At 38.2% G+C, this 27879-nt stretch overlaps 1 long non-coding RNA gene across 1 annotated transcript in view; it reads right to left on the minus strand.

Moving 5' to 3' along the window:
• The window catches only part of LOC140696870 (uncharacterized), a 101954-nt gene that overhangs the window by 15299 nt on the left and 58776 nt on the right, over positions 1-27879 (minus strand). The window contains exon 2 of the long non-coding RNA XR_012073465.1: positions 10586-11029. This is a non-coding gene — a long non-coding RNA (uncharacterized lncRNA). The remainder of the gene's footprint in view (positions 1-10585; positions 11030-27879) is intronic.

Genomic DNA, 27879 nt, shown 5'->3' on the forward strand with positions numbered 1-27879 from the left:
GCATCCTGCTCACCCAACAATCTTCTCTTTCCCCGTCTTGTGTATTCAGAAAATGTATAATTCTAACTCCTTAAGTAACCCTGAAATTCACTTGAGTCTAGTTTTCTTGTAGAATAGGATCGCCAGTTCCAGACAAGTATTTATTTGCTTGAACATGTTACGTATTTGAATTTAGCCAATGTTCCCTGCAGGAAACAAAGAAAGGTTCTCTTGCCTTAAGCACTAAAGGGCACCATGTTGAACTCTCCAGAGGACAAGCTGTTTATGTGTTATCTCAACATGCTTTGTCATCTCTGCTAACCTTGTGCATGTTTTCTGTCAATGGACTGTGTATCTTAGGAATGTGAGAAAGCGGTGTTTATAACTGCACTCTGAATCCAGAATGAGTTCAAACATATTGTATGACATTGACGATTACCAACACTAAGGACATTTGGAGTAGCTGATCCCTAACTCATGAATAATGAGCTATCTTAGTTTTAATAATTTACTTTCAAAAATCTTTTCCTTCTATTCTTTATCCATGAAGTTGCCAGGGCTTTCTACCTCACCTTAGATGATGTCTAGTTATATTCTTAGAGGGCAGATATAAGTTAATGAGCAACAAGGGAGGGGGCACGGAAGCAAGAACAAAAACAGCATATTGCCTTCAAGACTATTAATGTCCCTTTGTGGAGGATGGCAACAGCTAATGTCTAGCAAGAGCAGTGGAGGAAGAAATTGCTGCAGGTTCAGGTGGGAGAGTGAGTCACCTTGAGGCTGGCACTGCTGATGAGGTTTAGAGAATAATCTTTCCATTAGGAGTGGGTCCTCCTTTGAGGATGGGGGTATTATTAATGCCCAGTACTTGAAATATTTGATTTGCTTCCTGTGCACTGCATGGGAACAAAGCACTGAAGCCCCACACATCACAGATCCACAGAGGGTTTCTGCAAATGTGTTTCTTCTCAAAACATTAGGAGATTTTAGAGTTTGGGGCATTTCTTCTGGTGTGTGGGGGCTTATATCATAGCACAGAGATGCAAAATATTGAATGGAGAAATAGGTAGGTAGGTAAACAGGTCAGTAGATATATGTTACCACTTCTAATTTTTAGTAGAAAAATATCACATATTCACTTGTCTGTATTGTGCCACTCTGCAAAGTTCCCGCTCATGGAAAAATTGTTAAATGTAGTTATCAAAATAGTTAAGTCATTTCTAATGTACTTGCAACCACAGAAGGTGTCTGGTAGATTTTACTAATAATAAAAGAGTGACTTTCATCGGGCTGGATTTGGAAGTGTGTGCCTGCCTTAAATGTCAAGTCATTGTAATGAGGTATTAGCTCGCTTGGGCTTAAATTTGTATATTTTATTCTTACTCACTTTTAAATACCTTTTCTTAATCCCTTATTTTTGGCTCATTTGGTATGATCATCGTTCCAATTTCTTGCCTCCAGAATAACAGATTCTAAATCATTCTCATTTTGTCTTTGATTCCTTATTAAAAATCCCAAAGCTGAACAGCTAACGATGCTATTGATGCATGGCGATGCTGCGTTGAGTCAAGGCTGTTTTTTTTCCCCCCCATTATTGCACCACGTCCCTCCTACCCTATCAATGATACTTTGTTTTTCCATTTCCTCTTGTTATTTAATTTAAGGAGCTGCAAACAGACATTTATAGTCAGGAAGCCCCCAAGATGACCTTATACCTAATAAGGTGTTTTCACTTCTAATCAGTCTCATTTCATGGTTGACATGCCTTTTTTGAGAAGGCTTTGGTACTTCTGCATACAGCTGTTGTGTGTCCCTCTATTTCAGTCCACAGGCATTTTATTTCAAAAAAAAGAACAGCTTTTTTATGTGTAGGAGGCAAGTCCTATCAGACAGGCTATTCAATGCTCTTAAAAGATATAAAAATTCTTTGAGTTTATTGAACATACTTATTTTCCCAAAGAGCTAATCACTTAAAAGATGCCAGACTCCTTGGTACGAGATAGCTGCCTTTCGGTTTCAAATTAGTCAAATGAGTTTCAAATTTGTCTTACTGTAACAGCTACCATAGTCAGAAAAACGTTTCAAGGAAGTCTGTGGTCAGTTGGCTAGCTTAGCCATACAAGCAAAATTTGCAACTTGCTTGGAATTTTGACTTTCTAAGATTATTTCATAAGTAATCATTCCCCCTAAAATGCTCTATAGAACATAGAGGTGTTTAATAAATACTAGCATGTGTGGAATTCATGGGAGGTATTTAGCTAACTGAAAAAAATACTCTGTTCAGCTATGACGACGCACAGAGCCATCGGTCCTAATGAGACCAGATGCACTGGTTCAGCCTGGGGTCCCTTCTTCTCTACCCAGCTTTGAAATGCACAACTGTGTGCTGGGGTCACCAGGGGGCCATGTCACAGTTGAGTAGAGAAGGAAATTATATTTTACTACTGGGGAAAAAAATCAACAAAGCCACATTTTCTACATATTGTCAACTAGGTATTACACTACTTTATGAAGAAAATTAAAGAACTGACACATGATAATTAAGTAGGTATAAAGAATGGGAGAGGCAAGAGATCATTTCCAGCTGACAGAACCTCTTCCTGAACCTTGCTGATACACTGGTAGAGGAACAAGTATTAAAAAGGAGCAAAGTAATTAAACAAATATCCCCTCTTTAATATAAATTCTTAGTCAAAGTGCCTCTCTCTCTAATGACTAATAAAAACTAACAGAAAGTTAATGAGATAAGATACATGCAAAAATCATTTGAAACTGAGTGACTACAAGAGGAAGCCTTACTGATGGTTAAGGTGATGATATCACACATCCAAAAAGCATGTGCTCACATGGAATGTAAACTGTTATAAGTGCCCATGTGTATTTCATGTGTAGAAACACTATAGAGGGAGGAACAACAGTGACTCAGGCCACATGGGAAGAGTATTATGCAGGGTGGGTTATTGTAAAAATATCTATTTAAAATGCTCTACCTCCCCAAGCTTGGATTTCAGCTACACGAGTCAGCCTACTCATTACTAATAGACTTCCCAGGTTCTTAAGTACTGGGATAAGGGTGCTATGGTTGTGAATAATTTTAAAAAGATTTTTGATTTAAAATACATTGATACACTAGTTTAAACTTCAATCTCTTAGAATATCGTTTTCCATCTTCTACTGAACTTCCGCTGAGTGACAACTATGCACTAGGCATTTTCCTGCTTAAATAAATAATAATACGCCACAACAACATGGTCACTACAGATTTTCTGGTGGGTGAGGGAGACAGTTATCTCTTTCTGTAAGCCACCCCTGCCAACATTCTGTCAAGAAGTCTGTTATCTCTATTTGCAAGATGTATCCAAAATCTGATTACATCTTCACCTCTCCCCTGCTACCACCCTGGTCTGAGCCACTGTCATCTCCCATGTGGGTTTCAGCTACAGCTTCCTAAAAGGGCTCCTTGTCTTTTAGTCTTGCTACCTTCACACATGGCTATTCTCAACAGAGGAAGAGCGATGCTCTCAGAACACAAGTTAGACCAGGTTATTTCTCTGCTTAAAACCCTGCAATAGCTCCTGTTCCACCAAGAGCAAAAGCTGGAGTCCCTGCACAGGCTCCAAGGGCCCGGGCCACCACCTCCCCAACCTCATTTCCTCATCCCTTCTCCTGCTCACTCTACTCCAGCCACACTGGCTTCCCTGCCCTTCCACACACCACACACATTCAAGACCTCAGAACCACTACAGTAGTCCTGTGATAGAGCAGATTTCTAGGTGAAGATCATTCCTAAGTTTTTCCTCAAATGTCACACTCTCCGTGGGGCCTTCTGTGATGATACTAAAGTTAAAGTCCTCTTTGTATGGACTCCCAGTTCTCATACTCTGCTCTATTTTTCTCCTATTTAAATAAAAATCACTTTCTCACATACTATATAATGTGTTAATTATTTGTATTATTTTCTTTCCCTCTAGAAGACCCTCAAAGGCAGAGGTTTTGTTCACTGATCTATCCTGTAGCAAGCTTGGCACGTAACAGGCACTTAATCAATTTTGACTGTTCAATGAATGAGCCACATAAAAATAAATAACTAAAAACTAATGACAGTTGACATAAATGCTGCTCACTATTTAACTGCTTTACATATAAATTCCACAAAACTATTGTCTTACCTTTAAAACAACCCTATGAGACAGATACTATTATCTCTATTTGAAATATGAAGCAGCTGAGACACAGAGAAGTTAAAAACTTGTCCAAGTGATAGGCTGATAACTGTAGAGGGGGTTCAACAGCAGGCAGCTGGGCTCCCCAGGAGGCCACATTCCTAACTGTAAAATGCTCCCACGTTCTTGTTGTCATAATGCTGGCCGCATGAAGAAAAGGCATACATAGCAGGGAACAGGATCTGGTTTGGGGATTCAGGGAAAGTTTCTCAATGAAAGGGCCTTAACTGGAGATACGACAAGTAGCACTTAGACTGATCCTTCTCCCCAACCTAAGTCAGATCAGCTTTTGAGAGCTGAGATGATGGGAACTTTTCAAGCCAAGGATTAGTTTGCAAATTCAGCTAATACTGCTTATTCATCACATCTCCTCCTTTCTGCACTAGGTGGTGTCAGAAGAAATGAAATCGTCTTGCAGAGTGGTACAGATCAGCTTGTGTGCAGAATTCCTCACCCTGACCACATAAGTTAAGGACAGTGTCACACAGGATCCCAAATTATCTGACAACACTTTGAGAAAGCAAAGTTAAGGGAAATCTTGGACATTCTGTGAAGTGGACTCGGGTGAGGCTGTAAATAGGGTTGATTGTGATTCTTGTGACTGAGTGGGTTTCACTAATAGGACTGGGGTAATAGGAAGAGACTAACTGGGCTCTGGAGGTGGATTTGACTGCCCTCAACTGCAACCATTCTGAGAACTAACAGCCTGAGGCTGTGGGTAGACCACTCATGTGTATGTCTGTGCTTAAGTACAAATGGGGACAGTAACTGGAGCATGCACATACCAACATTCTCAGCTGGGCATGGCATCTGGCTTTCTTTCCTCAGAACCCACCCCACTGATACTTCTCTTCATTTTCATGGAACCCTCATAGGCCTTCACTTGTGGTTCCAAACGTTCTCCTACAGGCATAAGAAGTGAACTAGAGTGGGTTTCCAAGAACTGTGTTATCACCCACACTCCTAAAAGATCCCATCTCCTTGTTACTTCAGATATCTTACGATTTATTTAATACGATTATGGCTATGAACCACTGGCAGAAACTTTACTCTTTATTGTGTCTCACACTGGGCAGTTGATAAAATACATTTATGGGCATCCTTCTCAACAAAATTGCATTTCAAGTGTAGGGCCACAAATTCATGGGTATTATTTTTTTCAGCCAGTCTTCTTATGAAATTATTGCTCTAACTTCATTGATTTACATGCTGCTGTCCAGTTTTCCCAACACAGTTTGCTGAAGAGACTGTCTTTCTTCATTGTATATTCTTGCCTCTTTTGTTGAAGATTGACTGTAGGTCTGTGGGTTCATTTCTGGGCTCTCTATTCTGTTCCACTGACCCATATGTCTGTTTTTGTGCCTATAGCATGCTGTTTTGGTTACTGTAGCTCTGTAGTATTATCTGAAGTCTGGGAGAGTTATTCTTTCAGCTTTGTTCTTTTTCTTCAGTATTGCTTTGGCAATTCTGGGTCTTTTGTGATTCCACATAAATTTCAGGCTTATTTGTTCTAGTTCTGTGAAAAATGTCCCAAGTAATTTGATAGGGACCACACTGAATCTATAGATTGCTTTGGGTAGTGTGGCCATTTTAACAATATTAATTCTTCCAATCCAAGAGCATGGGATATTTTTCCATTTCTTTAAGTCATCTTTAATTTCCTTAATCAGTATTTTGTAGTTCTCCACGTATGAGTTTTTCACCTCCTTGGTCAGATTTATTCCTAAGTATTTAATTATTTTTAATGATTTTAAAAGGGATTGTTTCTTTACTTTTCTAATATTTCATTGTTAGTGTAAAGAAATGCAACTGATTTCTGTATGTTAATCTTGTATATTGAAATCTTTTATCAGCTCTAGTAGTTTTTGTGTGGAGCCTTCAGTGTTTTCTGCAGGTAGTGTCATATCATCTGCATATAGTGACAATTTTACCTGTTCTCTCCCAATCTGGGTCCCTTTTATTTTTCTTGGCTGATTTCTATGGCTTGAACTTCCAATACTATGTTGAACTGGTAAGAGTGGGCATCTTTGTCTTGCTTCAGATTTTAGTGGGAAACCTTTTAGTTTTTCACCATTGAGTTATTATGCTGACTGTGGGTTTATCATAAATAACTTTATGTTCAGATATTTTCCCTCTATACCCACTTTGGTAAGAGTTTTTATCATAAATAGGTGTTGAATTTTATCAAATGCTTTTTCTGCACCTATTGGGATGATGATGTGATTTTTGTCCTTTATTTTGTTGATGTGATGTATCACATTGATTTGTGTATGTTGAAACTTCTTTGTGCACCTGGGATGAATCCAACCTGATCATAGTGTATGATCTTTTTTATGTGTTGTTGGATTCTGTTTGCTAATATTTTGTTGAGAATTTTTGCATTTATGTTCATCACCTATATTGGCCCCTAATTTTTTTTGCTAGTGTGTTTGTCTGGTATTAGGGTGATGGTGGCTTCATAGAACGACTGGGAATATTCCCTCTTCCTCTTGTTAAGGAAAATAACAGAGGGGAAGGTCAGAGAAGACTTCCTTAGAGAAGTAGCTGCAGCTGAGATCAATGGATGAATAAAAGTTATCCATGCTAGGAGTGAAGTATTTAAGACAGAGGGATTTGCACTTGCAAAGTCTTAGGTGGGAAATGTCTTGTTGCATTTCAGGAACTGAAAGTCACTGATCTCATACTTTAGTTATACATACACTTTTCTTACTCTCTCAGATGGAAGAGAACTTTTAAAAAATATATTTCTGCCCCATAATGTAAATACTGTTTTATATATAGTAGTTACTCAAGAAGGGTAGGTATTCAAGAAGTGTGCTAGAGAACTTTGGCTTCCAGTAACTTTAAGTAACTTGTTTTGAACTTATCCTACAGAGCAGCCCTACCATATTGAGAAAAGGAAAACCCATGAGGTAGGCTCATTTTCCCCCCAAACGTATGCATGGAACACTTTCCACAACTCTGTAGTAAGGAGGCAAGTCCAGTAGAGAACAGAAATCTGAGTAGAGGAAGTACAGATTAGGGTATGAAGCTGCCAAGGCAGCTGGCACTGGAGGGGCAGGGTATGGGAAGTGAGGTAGTTATACAGGGAAGGCTCGTCGGAAGTCTGCATGAGGGTTCACTGTGTGTCCTTGGCTGAGGGCTAAAGTGCTCGTGAACAGGGCCTTGAGTCCATGAGGCCCTAGCAGAGAGTGACTTCAAGGAGACCAAGAGCAGTAGAGATGCTAGAGGTTGCAAGGGGCTAAAAGAAGTCAGAATGTGGGCCAGCTAGAGACCTCACTAGGCAATTTAGGCATCCAATTAAGATCCTGGAAAGACCATACCCTAGAGGAAAGGAAGTACCCTAGACTTAATTGGGGGGGGGGGGGGAATCCCGAATCAACCCACCCTACAAAGCACAAAACCAAGTCTGAAAGGATCACAATAATCTACAAATTAACTGTCTGATAAACCAAAAACTTAACAGGACTAAAATGAAGACAACACACAAAGTAATATATATAATAAAAAGTTCCTAGACAAAAGAAAATGTTGCCTATAATCAATCGGAAAAAAAAAAATCATTCAATGGAAACAGATGCCCCCTCCAAAAACAAAAACAAAAATGCAGATATAAGAGCAGATGTGGATTTTAAAACAGCTATTATAAACACATTCAAAAGTCGAAAATATGGACAAGTATCAGCAAAGAAGAAAGGTTCAACAATATTATCCAAATTGAAGGGAGACAAAAATATTTAAAATATTACAAAACCTCAATGACCTGTGAGATAATATTGTGCAAACAGAAGTACACAGTACCAGGGGTTGGTAGGGGAAGTATCAAGAATGCATCATACTGACTAGTATATATAAAACAGATAAACTAGTTCATACTTTATAGCACAGGGAACTATATTCAATATCTTGTAGTACCTTACAGTGAAAAAGAATATAAAAATGAGTATATGTATATTCATGTATGACTGAAGCATTGTGATGTACACCAGAAATTGACACATCTTAAATTGACTCTATCAATTAAAAAAAAAGTAAAAAAAGAGAATGCATCAGACAAATACTGAGTAAACAACTGAAAATTCTCCAAGTCTGGTGGAAAACAGTACCACAAACATCCAAGAATTTCAATAAACCCTGAGTAAGTCTAAGAAATAACATGTTAGCACATCATACTCAATTATAAAGGAATATTATTACATGCAACTTTGTACCAATAAATTCAACAAGTTAGATGAAATGAACAAAAATCTTAGGGAAAAAACTTTCTAAAACTGATAAAAATAGAAAATCTGAATTCTTCCCTGCTTATTAAAGAAATATTACTTCATAGGTAAATATTTTCTCATAAAGAAACCATTAGGTCTACATAACTTCACCAGTGAATTCTATCAGATATTTATTGATGATTAATATTTTTCATGAATTATTTAGGAAAAATAAGATGTGACAATATTTTCTATGTCTTTTCATGAGGCCAGTACAACCATAAAACCAGTAAAAACAAGGACATTAAAATAAAAATAAAATTACACACTAACATTTCTTATGAACCTACATATAAAAATCCTTAACCAAATATTAGCAAACAGAATCTAGCATTATATAAAAAGAATGAATCAAGCAGAGTTTATCCCAGGATTGTAAAGCTGTGACAAGATTTTTTTTTAATATTAAGAGAAGAATAAAAATCATAATTACCTTAATTGAAGCAAAAGAAAAAGCCTTTGATGACATTTAACATTCATTCATGACAAATTTTTAAACTAAGCGTTGAAGAACACTTCAATTATAAACGACAGCTGTGAGAAACCTCCCTTTAACGTGATAGTTAAAGTTGATATATACAACACATCTTCCCTAATATCAAAAACAAGATGACGGTATTGACTCTCACCACTTCTATCCAGCATCGTACTGAAGCTCCCACCCAGTGCAATACAGCAAGGAAAAATAAACGGTATAATGATTGGAGCAGAAAAAATAAATTTGTCTTTATTCATAGATGATGTAATTGCATGATTGTGTATGTAGAAAATCTATGAAACCTAAGAAGACACTACAGCTAATGAGTGGGAAAGAGCCTAGAACACAAGGTCAATACTCAGAAATCAAGTGATTCTTAATAGCAACAAGTAATTGGAAGATATTAGTAAGCCATACAATTTAACAGCAACAACAACAACAAAAAAAAGTAAAATACTTACGAATAAACTTAATGAAAGACATATTTAGCTCTTCTATAATAAAAATTACAAAACTTTGTTAAGAGAAAATCTAAAAACATCTAAATAAAGAAGAGACATGCCATATTCATGATTTGAAAATTCGGTATTTTTAAGATTCCAATTCTCTTCAAGTCTATAGATCCAAGGCAACTACATAGATACTGACAATCTGATTCTAAAAGTTACATAAAAATCAAGGATCTAGAATAGATGAAGCAATTCTTAAAAAGGGAAAGAGATTTGGATGTATTACACTATTTAATTCTAAGAATTACTATTAAGTGACAATAACAGTTACTGTGGCATTGCAATGCAAATACAGATCAATGGAAGCAAATAGAACATGCAGAAATAAACACTTACCTGTACAGTTGAATGATGCCAATGCAACTTAATAGGGAAAAGAAAGTCTTTTCAACAAATGGTTTGCAATTAAAGTAAGGAACACAGTGAACTTTGATTTTCACTTCATGTCACATATTACAATGCTGAGACTGTAAAACTTGTAGTGTAAACGATAGAGTAATTAATGTTATAACCTTGAGCTAGACAAAGATTTTTTTTAGCCATGACACAAAAAGCTCTAAATATTAAACTAAAAAGATAAATCTGGCTCAAATTTTAACATGTCTGCTCATTAATATCAAAGAGAATGTTAAGACAAAACATACTTGGGAGAAATGTACTGACAATACCCATACGTGAGAAAGGATTTATATCCAGAATATACTAAATACACTTACCATCAAATAATTAAAACGCAAAGAACACAATTGAAAACAGGCAAAGGTCTTGAACAGGTATTTCCCAGAAGTACAAACGGACAAGTACATGAAAATGTACCCCATATCATTAGTCACCAAGCAAATTAAAACTACAACACAGTAATACTTTACTCGTAACAAAATGGCTAAAATACAAAGATGGACAACACTAACATTGGCAAGGTTTTCGAGGAACTGAAGTTATACGTATTGTTGATGGAAGAGAAGGTAAATTAGAATGCTTTTAAAAACTCCGGTAGCTCCTTATAAAGTTAGTTACATGCCTACCATACGACTTAGCATTTCCACTCATTGATATCGTATTACCTTCCTATTGTTGTAACAAATTATTACAAACCTAGAGGTTTAAATCAAAATAAAATCATTACTTTACCGTTCTGGAGTTCAGAAGTCCGGAATGGGTCTCACCGGCCTAAAATCTGGGTGACGACAGGGCTCCATTCCCTTCCGGAGGCTCACGGAGAAAGCTCATTGTCGTGCCTTTCCCATCCCAGCTTCAGAGGGTGGCCACATTTCTCAGCTTATGGCCTCCTTCTATCTTCGAAGCCACCAAAAGCCAGCCGAGGCTTTGTCTCACCACAGCTCTCTGGCGCTGCCGCTCCCGCGCCCCTCCTCCACATTTAAGGGCGCTGGTGATGACGTCGGGCCCACCTGCAGGTCCAGCGCATGCTCCCTCTTTTACCGTCCACTGATGATTAGCAGTATTACTTCCATCTGCTCCCAGAATGCCCCTTGCCGTGTAATTTAACTAACATTCACAGGTTCTGGAGATGTAGATATCTGCGAGTCTATTATTCTGCCGACCACAAGTATTTACCTAAAAAAAAAGAAAACACATGTTCATGATACACTTCCACAAAACTGTTAAAAAGCTTTATTCAGAATATTCCAAAACTAGAAAGAGCTCTGATGTTTATCATTAGGGGAATGGATAAAAGTTCTAGTAAGTTATTAGGATATGGAAAGTTGCTCAAAGGTTTTAAAAAGAACATCTAATTGAGGCATTAAAAATCCCTAAAACATTACAGGGAGCAAAAGAAGCAAGACATGAAAGTAAATACTATATGTTTCCATTCTTATAACATTTGACAACAGCAAAACCAAATTATGGTGATAAAAATAAGAATACTGACAACTTTAGGGAAGGGAGCAGAAGTGAAACTTCTGAGATAGGTGATGGAAATACTTTAGCTGAAACTGAGATATATATCAGCATTTACAAGATCTGTGCGTTTCACTGCATATAAGTTTTATTTGATAAGACAAATTTAAATCACATTTAGAGTAATAAATAAAGAATAATTCACCTATATTTCTATAATGAAACAAACAAAAAAAGAAATAGTAGTAACCAAAATACCACTGTTGCTTGTTGCTGTGAATTTACAAATTCAGGTTTTTAAAGTGTACCCTTCAAATTCAAATTTAATGTCTGTGTAAATATCTGCAACAAATTTGGACCTTTTTACCTTGACGGAGATTCAGAGATGATTTTTAAAGTGTAAAGCATATTTTTTTCAGGTTTATTGAGATATAATTGACAAGCAGAGTTATAATGTATTTAAAGTGTACATATGTTGGGAGCCTTAAGTGAATAGGCCGTGGGGCCCAGGTCAAAGTTCACAATAGCTTACACCTGGTAAGAGGTAAATGTACGCATGCGCCAGTAGCGTAAACACTACGCATGTGCCAGTTATGTAAGCCTTATAAACAAAGAAGTAAAGGTACGCATGCGCTAACAGCATTATGCAAGTAGTATGAACAAAGACATGAACAATGCACATCTGCGGGCAGAATAATAAAAGCAGGACAAGTGTGCCACGCGGGCCGTGCCATCTTGTTAAACTAAAAGAAAGTGCTGAGCGCTGCCGCCACTACCCGCTTGTACTGCAATAAAGTGCTCTTTCACGGCATGTTGGCTCCTGGCGCAGTTTTCCAGTTGGGAAGCTGCCCTCCTCCAATCCCTCTCCAACCCCCCTCAGCTGACAACATGATAATTTCATATATGCATACATTGTGAAGATTCCCACCACCAAATCAGCTATTGTTTTTGCAAGCTCAGGGGGAAAGAACTTCATGAAATTCCCCCGCCACAACAGGGTTACACTTGTATGTATAAAATGAAGTCAGAGGCCTTAACAATGAGTGTCTAAATAGATTATGAAGGTTCACCAGAGACTCCTGTGCTGGCAAACCTGATGCCACTTTTGCAATTAGTGTCCTGGTAATTTAGAGTATTTACTGGCTCTCTTGTAGCTCCCTCCCTTCAGGAGTCAGGCTTGGGTGCTAGGATAGAAGATAATCTGAACAGACCTAGTGCCATTATTAGAATCACCTCCACCCTCCCCGCGCACACCCGCCACCCCGCTATCCATCCCGTCAGCCTCCAGAGCTTCAACCTTAGGAAGAAACAATGTGCCAGGGTGCTCTCTCTGCTCTTGATGTTTTACCCCCAAGAGTCTCTCTTTATTTGTGCAAATAAACTTTTTAGCTGACCCAGCCCTCTATCCTTAGATATGCCATTTGTTACATATTTGTCTCAAGGGTAAATGTAGTTTAACTTGCCAAACTTATACCACTGCTACACATAAAAGATAAATGAAAGAATGCTGGGTCATCAAGAACACCAGTAATAGTAAGAGGAATTAATTAGCACGGTGTCTTCTATAGAATAGATGATTAATAAACATTTTGGGGGGTAATATGTCAACAGAGCTTGGTATGATTTTCTCTCCAGCTATACTCCTGTGGCCAGAGTGCTGATGCAAAGATGGCAAAAATGAACCAGCAATGAGGTACTCCTGGGACAACGTGCCTTAGCCAATTTACTGAGAAGTCCATGATACTTAGGTGATACTTTAGTTAGCACTGAAGTGCCCCAAGGTAGAATCTTGGAAGAAATAGATGGTTTGTGTGAAGTGAGAGATGTTGAAAAAATAAAGCTTTCACCAAATTCAAGAGCAAGTATCGTGCATCCAGCAGAGTGAATTATAACAGGTATAAATGATATGAAAGGTCTCAGGCATTCATCAAGGAATGGGCTGCTGATATAGGATCAAAAGTGAGCTGTGTGGCTCCACAGAGTGGAAACACAGGAAGTTGTAGTATTGAAGGATCAACATAGGCAAAACTAAAATATCTGAGAAATGCAGTAGCAATCAGAGGAAGAGGAAAAATGATGGTGACACTGGCTGCCAGCAATGAACTTATATGGTGTTAATAATCTTGGCCAGGCAGCAAAGGGAATGTTTGTATAGAGGGATGATTTATGTATTTTTTTAGGGCATTTGCTTCCCCTCTGTACCAATCTCAGACATAAGCATCCTTTAAAACTTAGTTACTTCTCTGTGAGAAGTCTTTGATGGCTGGGACTCTGGCTAGTTTGTTAGTTTGTTCTTTTATTCACTCACACATTTACTCTCTTAATAAGGGTGTATCATGTGGCAGACACTGATATCCAAACTCTTCTCCTAGACCACTAGACGCAATACCTCTGAACCTGACCTAGGTTCCTGGAGACCTGTGCCATTGTGGGGAGGGATAGGGCTGACCTATGAATGCAGAGCATGGGAATGAGAAATCTTTATGGAGCAAAAGGGAAACAGTACACCGTGCACACAGCCAAGTGAGACCCGTGGGGGGATATTTCCAGGGCAGATAAAATTCAGGTATGAGGTGATCAGACGATCACCAAAAGGTTCAGAACAAGCAAGCAAGAGTCAAAACTGGGAGACAGTCACTACACATTTGCCTACAGCCTATACAGGCTTAGTATTTTGTGACTCATAAACTTTTCTACAGTTATGTAGTCATGAACCTCCTTAAAAGTTTTTGAAGTGACTTTATCAATTTTGAACAGTACCATCTGACAAGATTCCAATGGAGAAAGGGCTGAAGGGGAAACCAGATAGACCTCTCTTGTGTGGATTGCTAAGTGGAGACAAGGTGGCTAATGGCTGAAGATAAACTGTCAACCATACCCCCAAGTCACAACAGGGACAGAAATCCCCTTTTTGTTCCCATTGTTTGGAAGATTCACTATAGGACAAGAAAAAGGGGAGGGGCCCTATTTTAGCCATTTTACTGAGGGCTGTGGTGGAGAGGAAGACAGAGATACAATAGAGACAGAAACCGCAGAAGGTAGGTGAGATAGATATATATCTATATCTAGATATATAGATATAGATATAGATATAGATATAGATATAGAGAGAGAGAGACGGAGAGAGAAAGAGAGGGAGAGAGCGCGCAAAGGACCATGTCCCCAGGTTTGACTTTTAAGTGGTTGGGTGCAGTGACCAAACTGTATAGGGTGGTCGTACAGGGTGGGAGGGGGTCATTAGCTTACCTTTAAGTTTCTATCAGCGGCTTCCCCTTTTTCCTATTCTTTGATTCAGGACACAGGATTTCCTAATCTTAAATAAAAATGCTATACAGTTCCAGCTTTTAAGACAAGGTCCACAGTCCCTGCTTTCAACCCAACTGCCCCTTAAAACCTCCCTGAATGGCTTCTGGTTTCTGCTTAAGGATATAGAGAGCTGAAAGAGCATCTCTCTCACCCTGATAATTACAAACTAAATAAAAAATTAAAAATCTGGATAAACTGCAAATTCATGACTTTTTTGTAAATCCATTGGAGAAAGGAGGCACTGGGCAATCAACTTGGTCCCAAATCCAAGGAGACACAGGTACCTATGGGAGCAAAAAGATGTGAACACTGATCTACCTGAAAGAGAGGCCACTAGGCATCAGTAAGAATTCAGTTAGAATAGATCACAACGTGGTGAAAGGCACATGTGGCTGGCAGGGGACCGGGAAGGCCCTGGGAGCCACAGAACTGAAGTTCCCTCAGCACCTCTTACAGGCTTTTTCTTCTTTAACCCCGTGATGTTTTTACAGAAACACTGGGAACGATCACTAAGAAAATCTTTGTTCTGGTGCAGACCTGGAACTTACAAAGGAGAGGTACACGACTCCATCTGGACCATTTTCCTAATTTCCCTTCAAAGAAAGCCTTAATGTGTGGAATGAAAGGCAACAAATATTTTCATCCTTAGGGCGTAAGGGAAAATTCATGGAATCTGGGGAAGGCAACAGGGAGAAAAAACCTTTACCCCTCGGGAGGGGCAAGAATACAAGGTGAGCCTAGGACCAAGTGGCAGGGGTGGGGAAAAGAACTGACAATGGCACCAGGGCAGGTGCTGTCTAAGAATGGAGATGAATCAGAATAACAGAGAACACTCCCCACTCCCTCCCCGTCATGCCATTGCTCCCCGTCCCCCTTTACTGATAAGCCAATAAGCTTCCAACAGCAAGTAACAGCAAGAGACTGCTGCAGACCCCAAAGAGACCCTCTCTTGGAATACTGCTCTGTTAAACCAGCTCCCTGGTCCCAAACACAGTCACTACAGGGATTTGATGCCTGTGGTGTTCTGAAGACAATCAGAGCAATAAAAAACCTCAAACCCAGATCAACTCCTAAATATAATGCACTCAAATCACCACACTTAAGTCCCATCAGAAAGAAAGGTGTGCTTATTTCTAGGCATGAAAGCTATTTACCCCAGTCTTCAGTGTCTACATAAGAAGTCTGGCTTTCAACAAAATGTGAGAGAAAAAGTATACAGAAAATGAGTAGATACAGAAGACATGAAGAACATCATCTAATAATTAGACCTAATGCACATTTGTAGAATATTCTACCAAACAGCAGCAGAATACATTTTCTTTATGAGAACATGTGGAACAGTCTCCAAGATAGACTATATTGTGGCCATAAAACAACTTCAACGAATTTAAAATAATAGAAAAAAATGCCACGTATATACTTGGATTGTAACAGAATTAAACTAGAAATATAAATAACAAAACATTATCTGGAAAATCCCTAAGTGTTTAGAAAACAAACAACATACTTCTAATGCTCCATGGGTCAATGAGGAAGTCTCAGTGAAAAATTTAAAAAATTTAGCCTGAATGAAAATAAAAATACCATATTTTGAAATTTGGGGGATGCAATGAAGCAGTGCTTAGAGGGAAACCGGTAGCAATAAATTCTCTGATGCAGGGTGGGATTGCAGGCGAGGCTCCCGAGCTGGGCAGGACCATAGGCAGGACTTCAAGGCTGCCCAGGTTCACTGTTAGGACTCCATGGTTATGTGGGGCCAGAGGCTATGTTGCTGGCTTGGCTTCCTGGCCACACAGGCCTTCTTATGTGCTCCGTGGCTGCCAGGCATCTGTGGCCATGCTTTCTGCTGGAGCAGGACTAGGAGCTATGCTCAGCATTGGAAGGGACTGCAGATTTGCTCCCCTGACCAAGTAAGACCCTATAACAGGTTCCATGCTGGTATGATCTGCTGGCTAGGGATCTAAATCAGGCAGAACTGACCACTGAGCTCCTGGGCCAGATGAGGCCCCTCATCTGGCTCTGCAGATGAGTACAGCTGCTGGCTGGGATCTCTGCATGGGCACCATCACAAGCAGGAATGTGGTCAGCAAGGATCTGAGCACTGGTGGCTGCAAGTCTTGCCTCCCATCTCAGTCTCTATTTGATCCCCGGTGGTCAGGCTCTGCAGGTTCGTCCAGCGATCTCCATTAGGTGAGACCCAAAGGGGCCTCCTGGGAAGTGTTCTACAACACTGGGGAAGATGGATGGCCACCTTGGCCTCCCTTTCCCCACTAGGGAAGCTGTGGCCCTAGGGGCCCTCTTGTTGCAGTGGTGGTCTGACCCAGGTAAGGGGCTTCTCTTACCCTTCTAATGCAGTCTGTCTTGGTCTCTGTTGTCTAGGGGTTGCATCAGCCTCATCTTTGGGTTCTGGGATTTTCACTATGGTGTCTTGTCTATGGATAGTTGCTAGTTCTCTTTTTGTGAAGGGGACTAAAGTCGGGAATGACCTATGTCACCATCTTGATCATGTCATTTCTCTAAATTATTATATTAGAAAAAGAGAGTAGCTCACAGCAAAAAAAAAAATGTGACAATGAATATATGTATGTTCATGTATAACTGAAAAAGTGTACTCTATGCTGGAACTTGACACAACATTGTAAAATGACTATAACTCAATAAAAAATGTTAAAAAAAATTGAAAAAAAAAAGAAAAAAAAGAAATATCTCAAATCAATAACCTAAGCTTCCATCTTAAGAAACAAGAAAATGAAGAGCAAAGTAAATCCAAAGTAGAAAGAAGAAAATAACAAATATAAGAGCAAAAACTATCTATTAAAAAACTCATAATCATCTCAGTAGACACAGAGAGAGTATTTGATAAGATTCAACATCAATTCATGATAAAAACTCTTAGAAAACTAGGAATAAAAGGGAATTTCTTAACATGATAAAGCATACCTACAAGATATCTGCAGATAACATCAGACTGAATGGTGAAAAACTGAATGCATTACTCCTAAGATCAGAAACAAGACAGGATATACTACCTCAACACTCCAATTCAACATTGCATTAAAAGTTCTAGCCAGTAAAATAACACGGTAAGAAGGAATAAAAGGCAGAAATATTTGAAAAGATGAAATAAAACTGTCTTTATTCACAAATGATATTAATATGTAGAGAATCCCAAAGAGCTTATAAAAATGTCCTCAAAAAAATGTGTTAACAAAAATTTCAGGATACAAGGTCAATATACAAAAGTCGGTTTTATTTCTACATGCCAGCAATGAATGATTGGAATTCAAAATTTAAAAAGATAATTTAAATAACAACATCAAAAAGTTAGCTATTGATCTAACAAGGTATGTGTAGGATTGGTATACTGAAAATACAATACACTGATCAACGAAAAATTTTTTGAAAGGCCCATGGGTCAATGAACCAGAAATATATATACACAAATATAGTCAACTGATTTTTGTCAAACACGCAAATGCAGCTCAATGGAGAAAGAATAGTCTCTTCAAAATATTATGATGGGAACAATTGGACATCCATATGCAAAAATATGAATTTAACCTATATGAAAATTAACTTAAAAGTGAATTATATACCTAAATTTAACATGTAAAATTATCAAACTTCAAGAAGAAAATTTAGAAGAAAAACTAGGGATCTGAGAGATTTTTTAGACTTGACACTAAGGAATGACCTTCAAAAGAAAAAGATAATTCCATTTCATCAAAAATTTAAAAACTGCTGCTGTATAAAAGACACAATTAAGAGAATGAAGACACAAAGCACACCCAGAAAAGACAAATTGAAAATTATATATCAGGCAAAATTCTATTTCCAGAATATATAATGAAAATTCCTTATTCCTGGAATATAAAAAGAATTCTCAAAAATCAAGAATAAGAAAACAAAGAAATAGAAAATTTTTTTCAATGTTTAAATGATCTAGACAAACACTTCACAAAAGAAGATATACAGGTGACATGTAAGGCCATGGAAAGATGTCATCAGGAAAACGCAAATTAAAACCTCAATGAGATAACAACTACACAGTTAATTACAATGGCTAAAATGATTTTAAAAAGACAATAATGAGTGTTGGTGAGGATGCAGAGCAACTGGCTTTCCAATACACTGCAGGTGGAAATGCAAGATGCTTTTGCCATTTTAGAAAACAGTTTGGCAGTTTCTTATAAACTTAAAAATACATTTGTCATTATGACCCAGAAATCCCACTCCTAGATATTTACTACAAAACAATGAAATCTTATTTTCACATGGAAATCTTCATTGACTGCTTTATGTTAGCTTTATTCAAAATCACCAATAAATAGAAACAATTCAGATATCCTTCATTCAACTGGTGCATGAATAAACAAGCTGTGGTACACCCATACATGGTATAGTACTCAGCAACTAAAAAGGATGAACTGTTTTTTCACTCAACAATATGCATCAATCTTAAATGCACTTTCCTAAGTGAAAGTAGCCAGACTTCGAAGGTTATGCATTGCATGAGTCCATTTATATGGTACTTTGGAAAAGGGATATCCTTAGGAACCCAAGAATAAGGGACAGCAGGAGTTGGAAGGTGGAGGAAGGAGTCAACAAATGAAGAGTAACACATGGGCATTTTTAAGGTGATGGAACTATGGTAGTGCATCTGTAGCGCTATGCATTTGTTGAAACCCATAGAAATGTAGTCCATAAAAAGTAGATTTTATTACATGTGAATTTTAAAAAACCAACCAGAATGAGAGGGGGGGAAATGAAATACAGACTGTGACAAATGAAGCTAACCACATTACAAGTGAATAAAGAGAGTGGGGAAGACTTGAACTCAGGTAAGTATGTTTGGGGAAAAGTGACTTGATTTGATTCTGTAAGGCTATAGGTAGAAATAATTTTACACTATCTTTACATTCCATTTGGTAAATGTGCTTCTTAGAGAAGTGTGGTTTATCAATTCTGAAGCTATACATATGCTACCCTTGAACAAATAACTAAATCTGCTGTAATAATGTGTGTCAAGCTCCTCAAAGAAGTTATAGATGGGCAAAAAGGGAAAGTCAGAATGAACCATGTAGTTCTGGACTGGAGTCAGAGGTATCAGCATGAAACCATGCTGGCCCAAGTTGGTACAACTTACACAACAAAATAAATAATGAGAGTACTGGATTGTAACCCAAAGAATAACACAAGTACCCATGGGGCCAAGCAGATTTAAATAGAAAGCTGAATAAATAGATGATTGGGGAGTAAGGACAGCAAAGCAGTAACTACTGCAAGCAAGATCCACCAAATGGCTGCTACAACTCGTGAGTGAAAATTCATACAGAAACAGGATAAATATTTTCCTCCAAATATTTATTAATTATAAAGTGTATCTCTCCCCAATATTTATTAACTGCAAATGGAAAAGTTGTAATTTCACAGTGAAGAAACCTAGCAGATACCACCTTATCTAAGTGATCAAAGTTAATATTACCAGGAATGTATATTGGTGTCATCTACTCCGTGACAGGTTCAGAGCTCCCCTCTTATCCTTCCCAATACTGCATAGCCTCAATCTGATAATGAGAAAACATCAGGTCATGAAAGACAAGAGAAGCCTGATGAATTGTCACAATTTAGAGGAGACCAAGGACACATGGTAACTAAATTAAATGTGAGATCTTGGATTGGATCCTGGAACACAAAAAAAGGACATTTATGGAAAATTAGTGAAATCTGACTGAAGTCTCTAGTTTAAATAATAGTATTGGACCAATGTTAATTTCTCATCTTTGGTCATTGTCCTGTGGTAAGAAGATGGGTGATGGGCATCCTGGGTGTTCTGTGTACTACTTGGCAAATTTCCCTTAAGTCTAAAATAAGATCTAAGGAAAATATTTTAAAAATGACCAAAAATCTTTCTATACTTTGATTCCAGAGATGCCATTAAAACTATACAACATAAAAATATACAAAGCTCTTCATGACCTTGTTAAGTATTCTCCATTTTACACTTCAAAAATCAATGGATTATGTCTATAATTTCCACCTTTTAAAAAGGATGAGACAAAAAGGGAAAGTTTTAAACTGTGATTTATAAGCTCTTCTCTTCAAGTAACAGATTGTGGGTGTGGAGAGTTTTTATTCTCCATAAATGAAAAGCCAAATTAGATATAATCACCACTAGATTTTATCTGTTTAATTTTCAAAGTACTGGAGGCATCTTTTGATACTGAGCAGAATTCTGAAACAGATACATGTAACATATGGAACTGGATCTCGCGTAGAACCCACTGAGGCAAATTTGCAGTTATTATTGTTTTTACATTTCCCATCAACTTGTGCTTCAGCATTGGCATTCCTGACTGCTCTTTGCTCTATCCAAATGCTCATCCTGGGTATAAAATAAAAGTTAAATATTATTAAAAACAAAAACAACATAAAACTAAAAATTATCAGGATGGCACCAACATTAAATTGGGTGAGAGGTAGACTAAGTAACTAATTCATCAGCAACCTCATTTTATTTGAGCTTTACTAACTGCCTAAAATTTTCACTTCAAAAGTATTCAGAGGTCCTCCAGTTATCCCATTTTAAATAAAAATATGTATGTTTCCATTGTTTGATTTTAAAAAACAGAAACTACAGCAGATGACATTGCTGACTTTTACTGTCTCCCTGAATAACATTAAATCTCTGAATATTTACAGGCCATTCTTTGAAAAACAGAGGTCTGGTGATTAGGTGGAGGGGGGAATCAACTGTTGTGAACTCTCAGCTTGTTTATATGGAACAAAATACAAAAAATTAAAGAGACTCAATTTTGTCTCATTCTGGATACTTTTAGTTGCAGATAACAAGACAAGACACCCCTTGTGACTCTACAGTTTGTCATCCATCCACTTAATGAAGGCCTAGAAAACCCAGATTCTTTATATATTTCCACTGCCACATTTTCCTACCGAACTTCCAGACATAACAATGACCAAAGAAAGAAACTCTTTCTCTGTGTCACTTTTTTAAACGGAGGAAATCTTTACAGGAGTTTTTCACCACCCAGTTGACATCCTTTCATGTGTCGTTGGCCAGAATTATGTCACTTTTCCATCCCTAAACCAATTACTGGCAGCAAACCCAATATACTAATCTAGGATTGACTCCTGAATTGAGAATATAGTCACTTTCCCTGAAAGCTGGATACTTAGATAAAGCTAGTTTGTGTTGACAAGGAAGACTGAGTTAATGAGTATTGAGTGGGCAGCCTACCGTGTCTACTAAAAATGTCTTTTGGAAGGAATTTAAATTTACAAAATTGCACAGAGAAGGGGAGTGTGTAAGTAATAAGAAAAGCTTAATTTGGTGTAATGAGAGCTATGAGAGAAATATAACCAAACTAGGAAGATTGGGGATTTATGTCACCTGAGATGGCTTCCTGGAAAAGGTAACCCATGGACTGGATGAGGCTGGAGAAGTATGGAATTGGAGCAGTAAAGAAAGATGAGCTCAAAAAGGGCCTCCTATCCTGTACCAAGTTTGTGGACAGCCCTTGGTTGAAACTGAAAGCATTGACTGGAAGCAGCTGAAGGACTTCAAAAGCGTAAGGGACATTGTGAGTTTATGCTAAGAAGGCAGAAATGAATGGCTGGTTGTAAGACACAGAACAGTGACTAGCATCTAGAAAGGGCTCATTTTGTTGCCATTGGTCAACTGCTTCCTTCACAATCCACCCACAAAGCCGCACTAACTTTCACTTTGGATGGCAGCGAAGTAAGTTGGAATAGGGTAGGAGCAGGCTCCGTCAGATTACTGCGAGCAGTGTGCCATTTCCTCATCAGTAGAGCAGGAGCCTATCACCCCTCTCAGAGTTTTAAGGATTAATATATTTCTGGTAAAACATCTACATACTGGGGACTGGATGAACAAAATTTTCTCTTATTTCTTTATTTTTCTCTCCCTCTATGGAACATAACGTCTATGACAAAAATAAATAAATAAATAAATAGCTCGTCTAGCTCATCAAAAGATCTGAGGCACACACTCAATAAAATACTGGGATGAATAAATGAATGAAAATCTGCAAAAATGACTTTCCATACCATAATTAAAGATAATGGCACACTGAACAAAGTGAGCCTTGGGCCAAAAGACAATGGTTTTAGGCCTTCAATTTTGTAAGCTTAGATAGAATAAAAATTTTTAAAGGGCGTTTCATTTTCGTTTATATAAGGAGGACACAGCCTCAGGTGCCTACATTATTTCCCAACTACCACTGAATATGGATTCAACTAATTTACCCTCCCTTGCTCCCGTGATTTCCACAAATCTTCCTCCTTCACCCTTTTGCTGGGATCTTCAGGACCAGAGCCTGAGCGGCTCCGCTGTTTCCTACCTCCTGGTCTAGCTGGAGGTGTCAGCAGTCAGAAGAGTGCCCCATAGACTGGAGTAGTGATTCTCAGTCCTGGCAGCGCAGAATTACCTAGAGAGCTTTTTAACTAAAGAGACCCAAGCCCCACTTAATACTAGAACCTCTGGGAGTTAGAGCTCTGATAGTATTTTCATGTGATTTTTATGAACATTGAGTGTTGAGAACCATAGATACAGGTTTTCCCAAAGTGTTCTGGTTCATCAGTGATTTTAAATATGCCTCACTGTATCTCTCTCAGTACCTTAATAACAGATGAACAAAGTATATAGTTTTACTTTTTATGAAGTATAATAAACATAAAGAGAACTGTATAGATTCATAATTTTCCAAACTAAACACACCCCTGTAATAGCAGCCAGATCAGAAATACAACATTACCAGCACCTTAGATGCCCCTCTTCTGCCCCCTTCCAAGGGCAACCATTCTCCTGAGGATCGGTATGGCTTTGTTCTGTTTATTACTTTCTGTAAATAAAACCATGCAGTGTGTATGTATTGTTTTGTGTCAGGTTTAAAATGCCTTTTTAAGGGGGAAAAGCTAGAGTCTAGATTATGTGGCTTAATAAATCTTAGGTAAATCTAGTGGAATCCAGAAAGAAATGTTGAAAGTTGATTTGAAAACATGGTATTGAGGAATAGTTCAAAGCAGGTGCTCTAAAATTGGGTGAGCTTGGGTTTATACCCTTGTTCTGCTACTCGTAAGAGTTGTGAGCCTAGACAATTATTTACCTCTCTACACTTCAGTTTATTCATGTGTGAAATATAGTTAATAATAGTAGTACCTCCTACGATTGTTGAGGGGTTTATATACAGCATTATGTGTAAAGTCTTTATCACTGTGCCGGGATACAGCATAAGCATTCACAACTAGTAACATTTATTATGTGTGATTAGTTAGAAAGGAACAAGGTAATCACTATTCACTAAGATTGAGTGGACACTAATCAATCTCACAGTAAAAAATAAAAAAGGAATTCCCATCTTGGAAATCTGAGGCCAGTCACAGAGTATATCCTGAAGTTAGGCACTTGAAATTCTCATAATGCCATTCACTGTAGGCAAGGTACAGTAACTGGTCTTATGACAGTCCTCCTCCAAACTTAGTAGCCGTTAGTTCCAAATTATGGACTGTATCAGAATCACCAGGGTGTTGTATTAAAAATTAAGATGTCCTGACCCTTGACCCACCATAAATCTAATTAATTAAAATTACTCCAGATTTTCTCCAGGAATCCACACTTGATCAAGCTCCCTGAATAAATCTGATTTGTTGCCAAATTTTCACCACTGAACTGCACTGCATAGGGCTAAAGGGCAAGAGCTCCTTCCTCAATGCTTTTATAGTTTTAGTGTCTGGCATATAATAGGTGTTCAATAAATATTTGTTTGTTTAACTGTGGAGAAAAATCTCTGGAACATGCATATCATTATCCTTTTCAAACATTTTCACTAGCAATTTGAACGATATTGAAGGCATGCTTAACAAATTCACCAATAGCAGAAAACGCGGAGTGTATTGGAGATAAATGTAAGGTTTTAAAAATATAAAACCATTGCTTTATCAGCATTATATAAAATTAAACCAAGGATCTAGTTGCCTAGATAGTAATGTGACCCAACAACAGGACAAAGGGTATCAACAAGACAAATGTCATCTTAAGATACATGAATCCATGTGGTACAGCTTTCTATTTGTCTGCTCCAGGGGTAAGTCAGTGTCTGGGCTGAATACGGCCCCCTGCTTGTTTTTACAAATGAAGTTTTACTGGGACACAGCCACATATATTTGCTTATGTATTGGCTATGACTGCTTTGGCTCTACAAGAGCAGGGCTGAATATTTGCATCTGAGGTCATAGAGCGTGTAAAGCTGAGAAGTATTTACTATCTGGCCCTTTGCAGAAAAACCTGTCAACCCCCATTCTACCCTAAATCTCACTCCCTCGTCTTCCTTAGTAATAAGACCTACAGCTGTTAACTGTGTGTATGGCTCCCTACATTAAAGACTTGCATCAGGCATTTCATGTGACTGTTCTGGCCAGTGAGACATATGTAGAAAAGTTTTGTTTCGGCTTTCTGAAATCTTTCTTAAAAGACAGCCCCTTCACCCTTCATGCTGGTTGGAAATTAAACCTGATAGCTGAGGCTCAAACAGCCATCTGGGTCCATGTGGACAAAGGCCCAGGTTTGGCAGCCTGGACCTGAAAGGGGCCTAAGCACCCTGAGTCCCGGACGACTCTGTGGAATTTCAGTGGTAGCCCTTCACTGCCAACTGCCGGACCTTTTTTACATAAAGTTTTAAAAAGAAGTATTGGTGTTTTTAGGCCATTGTTCATTTGGATGTTTGTTCTGTCACTTACACATAAACCTATCTTATCAGATAACAGATGTACAATGTCCAGATCTCAGGGCTGATTCTGCTCGTTCAACCCATCTGGAGTCTTTCTTGCCTTGTGAAGGCACAGAACTTTCCATCACTGGAAGGTTTTAAGTTGATCCTGAATAACCACCTGTCAGACAAGTGAAGCAGAGTTCCCCGAATTAGATGGAGGTTAAACTATATGACCTCCAAGATTCTAAGTTGGGTTTTCCTGGACCACATTTTTCTTTATTAATGCAAAGTGTTAAATGGGTCCTTAGTTCAAGCACTTAAAATGATTAAAGTAACCAGCCAGAAAGCCAAGCTGCCAAAATGGGAAGTGCAGAGGGAGTAAAATATCTGCACAATTTTAACTTTCTATTCGTAGCAAAGCAATGATTCGAATGGTACATTAGGCTCTCATTGAGGAAAGCACTGACACTACATCAGAAGACAAAACCTCCCATCCAATAAGGTGGAGCTATCCATTTTCATAGAAATGCAGGGACAGGGGACATATCATTATTCCATATGGGTGATCCCTTTAGCATAAAATGTGTTTTATTTATATTTTTACAGACTGTAGTTAAATTGAGCCCAGCATGAACACCAATAATCTATAAATAACTTTATGTATCCTCTATTAAATAAACATGAAGGACTAGGAAATTCGTGGAGCAGTGGAGCATAATAGTCAGGGATTATGTGACTCTGGCACAAACATTCCTTCTCTTTGTTGATGCCCCTTTATTTTTATTTTTGCAGGATTCATTGTAAATGTAGTTTCATCAATGATCCTGCTGTGACCCGGAAGGACAAGTCCTGTTTTCCTGTTATTTTTTTCTCATGGTATCTTATATTTATCTTTCAGAGACGTTGTCACAAATATAATCAATCAATCAATTGTTTGATTTCCTCCTGGTAACCTGTAGGATCCTTGAGCACCATGGTCATGTTTGTCTTAATCATTCTGTACACCCACCCTTAATGCAGGGACTGGCACTGGAGGCAGTCGATAAACACTTGTTGAATGATGATGATGATGCAATTGGGACATTTAATCCTGTTCTTTTTTATATGCTACCTCCACATTGGGGTGCAGTTACAAGTTTCTTAACTTCGAATAACCTGAGGCAGAATTATTCTTCCTGAAATAAGTTATGCACTTTAACCAAAAACCACAGCCACATCAATGACAGGAAACCCTAGTTGTGAAAATTTGTCATTTTATTTGGCTAGTGAACAACTGAGAATTCCTTCATACATTTGGGGAATTCCCAAACTAGTGGTATTGCTGCCCAGTATAGACGCTGAAAACAGCAGACACTCACTTTCCCAGGCTCTCGCGCACCTTGGGAGTAACTGATCTAGACTCTAGTGATTATTAGATCAACAAACTTCTGATTTTGAATCAGAAACTCTGACAGTTTTTGTGGCTTGAAAATAAGAACACCGATATAAAAATTGGTGCCATAAATAGGTATTCCACAATAGAAGAAGGAGAGAGAAGGTTTGAGGTGACGATGGTGGAAAGAAGGAAGACTTGGCATGGGATCAATAATGTGGATTTCCTTTAGGAAATTTCCACTGGGCCAATCCAGCTACTGCCAATGATGACTTTCCATTTGTCGATAGCACCAACTATTCAACCCTAACTCTTGGTGAGGCATCTAGATGTTGGGTGTCAGGTTGATGCATTTAACAATGTGAGGAACTTCAGTTTCTCCATATTAGAACAGATAGCTATTATTGGTTTGGACTTTCCCCACCCATGAAACAACCATTCATGGAATTGCTGAATGCCCTATACCACACAACAGTGTCTCACATAGCACTGATAATTACTTAGACTTCTGCCTGAAACATAATTTCGGCAATAAAAAGTTTATTGTCAGATTTTCCAGTCTTACCAAGTGCCTCTTCACTCAAAAATGACTGGTTGCGTGTAATAGGAGAATGTCTTATTAAAGTAAATTTTAGTGTCAGCTGCAAACAGCTTGTGAGTCAATGCCTTACAATAATACATATAAGCCAATGCCATATATATATATACACACACATACATACATATATACACACACATATATACATACACACACACACATATCCATCCTATTGGTTCTGTTTCTCTGCAGAACCCTGACTAATATAGTACAGTAAGTAAAAATGCCATAAGCTTGCTCTCCCAGCCTCCCTTCCAGCTATGATACAGGCTACTTAAGTAGATACTACAAGGAAGATTTGCCCTAAACTTTGAATGAGAAACTAAAGTTCTTTTTGGTTGACTACAACTAAGATTCTTTATTGATATGCACATGATCATAATGTTGGAAAATTTTAAAAAGTTATACTCAGAAGGACTGAAATGTGTGTGTGTGTGTGTGTGTGTGTGTTTGTGTGTGTGCGCGCGTGTGTGCATACATACACACTAAACTTTAGTTATGACCATTAGTGGTGATTGTCTACAGGTCTTGTTCAGCCCTC

The sequence above is a fragment of the Vicugna pacos genome, chromosome 6 (assembly GCF_048564905.1).
Source record: "Vicugna pacos chromosome 6, VicPac4, whole genome shotgun sequence".
Lineage (NCBI taxonomy): Eukaryota > Metazoa > Chordata > Mammalia > Artiodactyla > Camelidae > Vicugna > Vicugna pacos.